We start from the raw sequence: 11,421 nt of genomic DNA, 5'->3' as shown, positions 1-11,421 counted from the left end.
ATATATATATATATATATATATATATATATATATATATATATATTGCTTCTCTATCTCAAAATAAACTCCACAGAACTAAAGTGATTTTAAAGTAATTAAATCAACCCTTTACAGTGGAGATCACAGTTGTTCATTAGCAGTACTCTGTATTTTACAGGCCCCTCACTGGGAGGAAAAAAAATGCTTGTGATTTGGTAGTCAGGGATATGTGGCGCTCCAAAGTGAGTGTGGAACATTTGTAAATTTCTTAAGTCATTAAATCCAGACCCTATACATTAATGATTTCAATGCTTCAAAAGATCCATGATTTCATCGGGTGTGGGTACTCATTCCACCAACACAGATTTCAGACCTTCCACTCTACCCCACTCCCAAACAATGTACATGAAGAATTTGCTGCAGCCAAAAACAATTCATCCCATGGTGGTCAACATTCCAGCGATGAGTCTCCCTGAACTTAGCTAGACTGGTCTACTGACAACAGACAGAATCGGTTGCCAGGCCTCTAGTGGAAACCTTTCCAGCTTGGTGGGACCTGGCAGAGTTTATACTCTGCTGGCAAAAAACTCAGGAATTCAGGATCATTTCCACACTCTAATGAAGCATCAGAGTAGGATTTTAGTACATTATTCAATTACTTAACGCACATTGATTCCCATGTCTCCATCCCGTTCTTTCTTATCCTTCTATTGTGTCCTCTGGAACAAGTGTTATTGTTGACAAACTTTATTTTATCTTAGACCTTTTATATCTTCTGGAAATCATGGGCATCTGAATCCCCTCAAGGACCAGGTCACCCATTCCAGTATTAAATTCATCATTTCTCAACCCACCCCTCTCTTCCTGAAACACTGGATCAGGATAAGGAATAAGCATAGTCCTTTCTCCCTACTCCTGCCTCTAGCCCTGGCTGTCATAACTCAGTAATCTCTTTTTTAAAATATTCATTCCATTCAAATATATCAATCTGTCCAGATCATGGTGGTAGTTATCTGCTGGACCCCAAGTCATTCTCCTTCCTTTGTCAAGGAGCAGTACCTGGCTCAACATCTGGTCCAACTCCAACCCTTCCGTTTTACTTGGGGACATCAATATTCATGTTGTCATTCTATCAAACATACTGACATTCAAATTCATTAATATCTTTGACTCTCATGACCTATGCCATTATTCTGCCTTAGTCACACAAAAAAAGATGGCCACCATCATCTATAAATGTTCCACTTCCATTATCAAGTACTCTGAAATTGCATTATTGGACCATAATCTTCTAGACCGTCCATCTCTTCCCATGACTCACTCCTAAAGTTTCCTCATTCCCATAGTGACCCCCCCACTGCCATCCATCTTTCTGTGTTTTTTTTTAAATAATATCAACCTAGTATTGGCTTTGCAGTGTACTCTTCCCCAACTTGATTCTATAGTTAACCAGGTCAATTCTATGTATTTTCCACACCTGAATTCCTTCCCTTCCTTGTCCTAGCCCTTAGTCAGTGAATTGACAAGAACTTACTGAATGCTAAGTTCAGGTGATACAAAGAAAGGAGGGGGGACAAAATCCCAGGTAACAAGAGAAGGGAAACAGCATTTATTAGGTCCCTATTATGTGCCAGGGGCAGCTAGGTGGCACAGTTGATATTGCACTGGGCTTGGAATCAGGAACACTTATCTTCATGAGTTCAAATCCAGCCTTAGACACTTACTAGCTGTGTTATCCTGGGAAAATCACTTAACCCTGTTTGCCTCAGTTTCCTCATCTGTAAAATGAGCTGGAGAAGGAAATGGCAAACCACTCCAGTATCTTTGCCAAGAAAACCCCTAAATGGGGTCACAGAGAGTCGGACATGACCAAAATGACTGAACAACACCTATGCGCCAGGCACTATGCTAAGCACTGTTTCCACTATAAGCACTATTTATATAAGCCATACTCCCAAATATCATCTCATTTGATCAACACAACAATCCTGGGATGTAGGTCCTATTATTTTTCCCATTTTGTAGTTCAGGAAACTGAGACAGACAGAATCAAGAGATTTGCTTAGGGCCCCCAGCTAGTTGAACTAAGGTATTCCACTCAATCCTATCCACTAGCTACTTTAAAAAAAATCTCATATTCTAGTATGAGAGACAACATGTAAATAACTATATGTGTATAAACTACATATATATATAATACACATATATATACACATACATATGCACGTACAAACTATATACACATAGATGTTACTATATACATATATGTACATGTGTATATACACACACATACACACACACACACACACACACAGAGAGAGAGAGAGAGAGAGAAGAGAGAAAGAATAAATGCAAGGTAATCTTAGAAGGAAGGTACTAGAAGGGAAGGGGGGGTCATGAGAGATCTTGTGAGAAAGGTAGAATTTGAATTGTGCTTTGGAGGCATCCAGGGAAGCAAAGAGGCAGAAGGGGGCATGTTTCAGGCATGAGGGACAGCTGGTACAGACAGAGAATGAGGAGATGGTGTGTTGTGTATGAGGAACAGCAAGTAAACCCATGTAGCTGCATTATATAATGCGCAGAGGGGAGCAACGTATGATGGGAAGGGACAAGTTGTTTTAAATGTCAAATACAGGAGATTAAATTGGATCCAAGGAATCACTGGAGCTTATTGAGCAAGGGGCTGACATGGTCAGATCTCCACTTTATAAATATCACTTTGGCAGCTGAGCAGAGAATAAATTGGAGACTTGAAGCAGAGACCAGTTAGAAAGCCATTGCAATAATCGGGATGAGAGGTGCTGGGAACATGCACCAAGGTGCTGGCTGTGTAAGGGAAAAATATAGACTTGAAATTGTGAAGGTAGAAATGCTCAGATTTAATAACAGAGAGACTGTGGGCGGAGTCCAAGTAAGGAGTTAAGGTCTAAGGATTACACGAAAGTCCAGAGTCTGGATGACTGGGAATGAAGAGTAATAGGGAAGTTGGGGACAAGGGCTGATTTTGTGGGAAGGGTGGATTTTATTTTTTGACGTGTAGCATGAGAAGTGAGGGTGACAAAAGTGAGTGGGGTTCGAAGTGAGAATGACTGACATGTGTATGCAGGGAGTAGGCAGAGCAAGGCTGGATATATAGATAGGGGAAATACCTGCATAGAGATGATGATTGAACCCACGGAAACTAATCAGAACATCAAGAGAGCATGTTGTTCATCCCTCGAAGAAGACCAATGACATCGCAGGGTGATATCTTGACGTGTGTGAACTGGATTTAAGGGAGGCAGAGCTGCTCAAAGTTGTCAGCTTCAAGAGAATACAGAGGGAACAGAAAATGTCCTAGGACAGAGCTTTGGGAAATATCCATGGCTAGAAGGCATGACATGGATGATGATCCATGAAAGTAGGCCACACTCTCACCTCATCAACTGCCAACCCTGGATTATCTCCCACCACTTGGATTCTCTACTTCTGCTCACAGGCTGCTGAAGGGTCCTGGAGGAAGTTATACAACAATGCAATTTGAATCCAATACAAATTTATGTTATCTAATCTCCCCTGGGGCCTCACTGCTGCAAGGAAAACCTTTTAGTTGACTCCAACTGACTCTTCTGTTCTCAGAAACTAGTCCATACTCCTCCCATTGAACCTTCCACACCACCCCCTCTCTTTTTGTAGAGTGCCTCATAGTTCATTTATCTTGACTTTCTTCTCTTCTCTTCTCCATCTCAGAGCATCATTTCCCCCTTCCTCTCCTTCTTTGCTCCAAACTCTGATGAAGAGCTTTTCCTCTACAAGACCAAGTTCCCTACTTGGTCCCAGATCACATCCCTTCCTATTTCCTCCAGTAGATTTCCCCCACCATCACCATCTCCCATACTAATTTTCAATATCTCCTTATCTACTGGTTTCTTTCCTCCTGCCTACAAATATTACTAAGATTCCCCAATACCCCACTTTGCACTTACTATTTCTTCAAACTATTATCCTGTATCTTTCTTCTCTTTCACAGTCAAACTCCCAGAAAAAAAAGTTATCTACACTCATTGCCCCCACCTCTCTCTCTCTCATTTTCTTCTCCATACCTTGCAGTGTGACTTCAGATGTTATCACTTAAATGAAATGGTTATGTTCAAGGTTACCATTGATCTTTTCATTGCAAAATCTAATGGTTTTCTCCAAATCCATCATTGTTTTGGGCTTCTCTGCAACATTTCCCTGGGTTTTCATGAGCCAAGCCTCTTACCGTCTTCCTATGTCTTGTCCCTTATATGTGAATATAGACCTGGTTTTTGTCCTCAGACTTATTCTCTTTCTCTCTCTCTGTCTCTCTGTGTCTTTCACTCTCTCTCCTTTCTCCCTGTTCCTCTCCCTCTCTCTCCCTCTCCCTCTCCTTCACCCTCTCCTCCCCTCTATCTCTCTTCATTTTTGATGATGTTATCAGTTCCCATCAATTCCATTATCATATCTATACAGATGCATCTCAGATCTATAGATTCAATCCTAGCCTCTCTTCTAAGATCCAGTCTTGCATCACCAACAGCTTCTTGAACATCTCAAAATGGATGTCTCGTAGACATATTAAACTCAACATCTCTAAAGCAGAACTCATTATCATCCCCCTCCCAATGCCTTTCCCTAACTTCTATATTTTTTTAAAGACACCACCCTCCTTTCAGTCTCACAGCCTTAGCATCATTCTTAACTCTTTCCTCCCCCCCGCCATATCGTATCAGCCAAAGCATGTTGTTTCTACCCACATCTTTCATCCCTCTTTCATCCCTTTCCTTTGGCTCATATGAATACCACCCTAGTTCAAGACCTTTCTCATCTCTCTTAACATTTTCAATAGCTTACTGATTGTTCTCCCTGCCTCAAGTCCCTTCCCTTTCTAATCCATTCTCTATACACCTGGACAATTGATAATACTAAAAGATGACTCTGGTCATGTCACTCTCTTGCTCAAGAAGCTATAATGACTTGCAATTGCCTTTGGGTAAAATACAACCTCATCTCCTTTTCATGTAAAGCCCTTCATATCTGGTTCTAACTTCTATTTCCAGGATTATCACACATTACCCTTCTTCATGAAGCTTAATGATTCCCCACAGAGTTCAGTCCAACCCCTATTTCCATGTTTTTGTACTGCCTGACCCCAATGTCTGGAATGCACTCTCTCCTTACCTCTGTCTTGTAGGATTCATAGTTTATTTCAGTGCCTGCTTCAAGTACCACCACCCTCATGAGGTTTATCCAGACACCTCCAGTTGCTAGTGCCTCCTCACCCCTGCAAGTTACTGTGTATTTATTTAGCATCTATCCTGAATTTATTTATTGGTTGTTAGATTCTCCTCAACAGAATACAAATGCACTATACATATACACAAATAAAATGTTTCACACACAAGACCCACATGTTTGCATGAAGAAAATTTAAAAAAATACTGAAAACAGGTTGTGGTAATTTATAAATACTGTTATACTCTCCAGGAAGACTGAGAATTAAAACTTTCAAACATAACTATCTGATGCAGAAACTCTCCTTTCTTCCAGATAGCTTCTTGAAAAAAAAAACTTAGAACTTCAAGTTTCCTCTCTTGAAGATGGAAACCAGAAGAATAAAGATTACTTCTCTAGCAAGCTCTCATCATCTTCACCCCTCATGCAGGCACGGAGCACTGAGTAAGTATTCTCTGCCAATGCAGAATCTTATGTAAATGGGCTTGAACTCTGGGTTACAATATGATTCTAATCTTCAATTCCTTTCAGTCACTTCTTATTCTAACCTTGGCCTTCCTCCATTTCCAAGAAGAAAAAAAAAATCTTTACACTAAATAAGCCTTTGCTTAAAGTCAAATGATCACTGGGATGGATGTCTTACTCCTGGTTCTAGGACTTTGGTGCTTCCGGACAGCAATGAATATCTCCCACCTAATTTAACTACTCAGTGCCTCTTTGCAGGAAAGAAAACTTGACTTTCTGATTCGCATTGCTTAGAAAAATCTAGGGAGAGATTACAATCAGCATCCACATAGCAGCAAGAATATCTCATATGATGGTTTTCATCCAATTAGAACAGGAATAAAAAAAAATCCTCTCTCAGTGGAAGTCTTTCTCTGATTCTCAGATATTTGCATTAATAACCAATTGACTTCAATAGGAAACCAAACTGATATCTCATTTTTCCCAACATACAATTCTTAAAGGCACTAGTCTTCTCTCCCATAACCTCCAATAACAGAACAATTTAAAATATAATTTAATATGACAGTTGTTCCACAGATAAGTTAGTTCCTTTTCCATAAGACTCACTGCTGTTTGCCTCTTTTATTTTGTGTGAGTAAATGATTGTACTACATGACCCAACATTTATACTTCATTAGCAACACATTATAAGGAGTGGGTGCCCGTAAGTTGAAGTTAGTGCTATAAACTAATAAAACAACAAAGTTAATCTGACATCTGTTTAATAACATGTATTTTACTGTGGTTTATGCTATGTGCTAATATATGTTCTGGTATGTACTCTTACCCACCACATGCCCTCTGAATGATACTCATTTCACTTTTTTTTTTTTGCAGGTTGTATATTACTATGTATATATTGTGTATACTAAAATATTTAAATAGATCATTGATCTCACTGGGTAAGTATACCCTCCAACAATGCAGATCACAACCCATTCATATCATCCTGACTTTTGTCATACTCTTGGCTTGATTCTTCCATAATTTCAGGACCGAGGATCCACCCAATGTGCTCTTTCTCTTCCTTGAATCTTGAGATATCATCAGGATACCACAGGCTGTCCTCTAATTACATCTTGGTTTCCCCATGACTAGTGCATCTTCTTAATCTCTTTGATGGTATCATTTAATCCAGTTCTTCATAGTTCTTTGTTTATTGTACGTTGCAGCCTGCTCGCGCCAATCATGTGCCCCTCAATGGCCTCTAAGTGATATTAATCTTTAAGTTTTCATAGTCTGTAGTGTATAATAACTTACAAACACAGAAAAATGCTGTTATGGTATTGGTGTTAAAAAGAATCTTGATTCTTGGGGAATTGGGAATCATTAAAAGAGAATTGCAATTTCCCAAAGAAAATTTAATCTTCTTTGCTTTTCCTATTTAATTCTAGGCCCAATGCACTTTCTGTTTTCATTGTTTGTCCAAGATCATCTAACCTCTTCATCTTGGACTCTCTATTGGGTCTCGTTAATGGGAGTGACAAACATTTGGGGTCAGCATATGTCACCTACTTATATGCCTTGCCCAATACTTACGATGCAAGGGTCCCTGAAGAGGCTAATGCATGGTGTAATATAGTTCAAGGAGTATTTAATGAATTTAATACGTGGACAGGATGTAGTACTAATCTTTGGTGAGTAGGTAATGAGAAATAATTTATGGAAATGACTCTACAATATCCTACTTTGGTGCCTTATTATGGCAAAAAGGTTCTACTATGATGGAAATACTTTAAATATGGCTCTTGCAATAGTTTGAACCTGCTTTCCAAGAACCAGCTTAGCTAAATATAGAGACAGTCCCCCAGAAGTAGGTTGGCAGCTTGGTAATAACTGCTTTTTTCATAGTAATCTATATAACAAAGAATAATTTTTAAATGGTCTCTAATCTTGGGCAAATCACTTGCACTTAAGTTGTGATAGTGGTAGCTAAGTAAAAGATGTGTCATTGGGAGCTAAGACTCATGATTTCTATATCATCTATAAATTTTAAGAGCTGTTGGCAGTCTGAATGTGAGATCAGATAACCAGATGTTGGATACAATTGACCAGACAATTGTGGAGACACAAAAATATCCCAATCTTGATATTCTCATTATAAAGGAAGCAACAACGATGATGACGATGTTGCTGATCGTGATGACAATGATGATGATAAACATGCATAAAGAATGCCTTAAGGTTTTCAAAACACTTTACACATATTATTCCATTTGATCCTCTTCCTACTTGTTAAGTAGTTGCCATTATTATTCTCATTGAGGAAATTGAGGCTGAGAGAGACTAAGCAACTTTCCCAAGGTTTTGTATCTGGTCAATAAATGTCTAAGGCTGAATTTGAATCCTGGTCTTTGTAACTCCAAGTCCAGCACTCTATTCTACCAGGTAAGTGCTGAAAGAAAGAAATAAGTTGCAATTAAATGGAAGGGCCACTCAGATGGGCACAGTGAAGAGGCTAAAGAATTCTACAAAGGCCTTGATGAGACCTTACAGGTTAAATCAGCAAACACTTTGACACTTGGTGACTTCATTGCAAAGATAAGCATAGGTAAAGATGGGAAAACTGTTCGGGAATATGGTTCAGGAGAAAGAAATGAGAGAGGCCAAAGACATGTAGACTAGACAGAAGTCTCACACATATGTATCATGAATACTTTATTTGAGAAAAGAATTGGAAGGTGCTAGACATAGTAAGTGCCAAGTATCATCACAAAAAAGAAATGAAATGGTTTTATATTTTCACAGAGAGAAAACAACTTGTTACTGAAGTCCTACCTAAATCCTATGTTTGACTGTGCATGTTCAGCCAACTGACTTATTAAATTATAAAAATGAATGGAAGAAGCAATAAAAATTAGAGTTCTATATTATTAAAAATCTAATCTCACCTGTTTTAAGATAAGTTACTAAAGCTGAAAAATGGGAAGTAGTTGTAGGAAAAGACACCAATATTGATTATAACAATGCCACATAGATATTTGATTAATGTAAACCAAAAGCCATAGTAAGGAAACTAAAAGAATCTAAAAGTCCATTTTAGTCTGCATATACTTGGCCTACCTTCCAAATAGAGATTATATGGCATTAAAGGCAATACTAATTAAGAAAATAAATTGGTACTCACATATACAAAAATATTGATAGCAGCTCTTTTTGTGGTGGCAAAGAATCAGAAACTGAGGAGATGCCCATCAGTTGGGGAATAGCTGGACAAGTTGTGGTATATTAATGTAATGGAATACTATTGTGCTATAAGAAATGATGAGCTGGAGGACTTCAGAAAAACTTGGAAAGATTTCTATGAACTGATGCTGAGTGAAGTGAGCAGAACCAGGAGAACATTATACACAGTAACAGCCACATTTTGCAATGACTGACTTTGATAGACTTAGCTCTTCTTATCAATGCAAGGATCCAAGAGAACTCCAAAAGACTCATGGTGAAAAATGCTGTCCACATCTAGAAAAAAAAAACAAACCAAAAACACAAACCATGGAGTCTGAATGTAGACAGAAGCACATTATTTGCTGCCTCTCTCTCTTTTTGTTTCTTCTTTTTCATGGTTTCCCCCATTGGTTCTAATTCTTCTTTACAATATGACTAAAGTGAAAATAAGTTTAAAATGAATGTAGATGTTGAGCCTATATCAATTTACATGCTGTCTGGGGCTGGGGGGAGGGGAGGGACGGGGAAAAATTTAGAACTCAAAATCTTGTAGAAGTGAATGTTGAAAATTAAAAATAAATAAATTTATTTAAAAAAAGAAAATAAACTGGTTTGAATTTTAGATTGAAGATTATGAGCACCTCATAAAACAGTGAAAAATAAGGGAGGGAAAAATCAGCTTAAAGAAAGCTTGCTCAGAGATCCAATTCAGCAAGGTCATCCCAAGGACCTTTAAGAATGAGATCAGAAAGAGAACAACAAACAGATTAAAGATGAAAAGATCTGCATTTTTAAAGGAAAATCACTTTTATGTTGAAGGGTAGTGAAACCAACACATTTGGACTCGAATTATCACAATCCCTGATGTGCTTATAGAAATGGAATTGTCCCTGAAGAAAATAGATGATAAAAGCAGCTGGATTTGAAAAAGTGTAAACAGAGGAGGTCTGTACTGGAAATGACACAATTTTGAGGTATTGCGTGATCATTTAACAATGTATTTTAAAGAGGAGAAGTTATCAAAGGCACGGAAAAAGTCTAAGATCCCATCATTAACATCCACCAAGGCCACCAAGCAGATATCAATAACTACCAAGTCAAATGTCTACTGTCCTCTTTATATGAAATTTTCGTGAGAATAATCTACACACATGATGATGGTTTGAAAAGAGAAGAAACAGGTCTTAATAAATGATGTTGTACAGTAGAACACATCTTTAAGAACACAATTAGCACAAAGATATGAAGAATTACAGATCCCACTGTGGTTATTATTTATTGGCTACAAAAAAATTTTTTGGATTGCTAAAGTAGCACCTTAAAGTCTTTCCTCTAACAATCCTTCATGCAGATATTAAAAAAATATATACAAGATCTCTTGAAATATGACATCAGAAACAACCTTGTTTGATAATCTTTTGTTTGTTAATATCAAACAAGGCAAAACAACAACAACAAGATTATATGCTTATCCAAATGGTGACATGGTCACCACTGTTATGGAGGAGGCCTAGTGCAGGGTCCAAGTTGCAATGAGATTCCTTACAAATGGTGAGGTCTCCAGATGCTCCTGTCTTCAGTTGTCATTTTTGTTGATTATAACAGTTCCCAGACAATCACAGAGTTTCTTAAATGTGATACATAATCATTCAACTAGCTAACTAACCTCACATGAAAAACTAAGTGGATAAAGAATGTCTATTGGTCAGACTAATTGGTCAGATAGATGATGTATAGAACTTGTATGTACATATAATTATCATGGGCAGTCACAGAGATACTACAAATGGCTAATGAATTGGGTCCATTTGAATAAGATTAGAGAGAGCTACAGTGCCTTTGGGAAGTTGCATAGTTGTTGTTGTTGTTGTTTTTTCTTTCCTAAATCACCCCAAGCTTCTTCTTCATGGAAAGGTATATACACACATGTATACGTACATATGTATTCATATATTCTTACATATAGTGTGTATATATATATATTGTGTATTTACATTTTTAGTGATGGTATATGACTGTAAGTCATTAAATGCTACAGTTTTCAAATAAATAAAGTTGTGTGCCACCTTAATAAGGGCAATAGAGAGGTGCATGGTGGCCATAAACAGGCTGTAATATATTAAAAAGAAATATGAAGAAGAATCTGAATAAAAGATAATTTTAAAAATATGATCAGCAAAGAAGATAGGCTAAGAATAAAGAATGACTATTGGATAGTCCATTGGTATCCTTCCAATGTCAAAAGGACTTGAAGAAAGTTTCCAGAATGTTGAGGGACCTTCCTTTGGTGAACTTATGAGAAGGTATAGACTAAAGTTGCACAGAATAGACAGCCATAGGTTGTAATCTGCATCATTTGAAGGAATGCTCACTTTGATGAGATCACACAACTACTGGAGAATTGGTATACTGGTTGATATGGTAGAAGAGTGTCTGAAATGGCCTTTTTGATATTTTTCAGCGCATGTGTTCTATTTGCTAGAATAAATAAATGAAAGAATGTTGATTGACATGATCAAACATACAAACAC

The sequence above is a fragment of the Vombatus ursinus genome, unplaced genomic scaffold (assembly GCF_900497805.2).
Source record: "Vombatus ursinus unplaced genomic scaffold, bare-nosed wombat genome assembly UNPS02015035.1, whole genome shotgun sequence".
NCBI lineage: Eukaryota > Metazoa > Chordata > Mammalia > Diprotodontia > Vombatidae > Vombatus > Vombatus ursinus.
Note: the sequence above shows the minus strand (reverse complement) of the source record.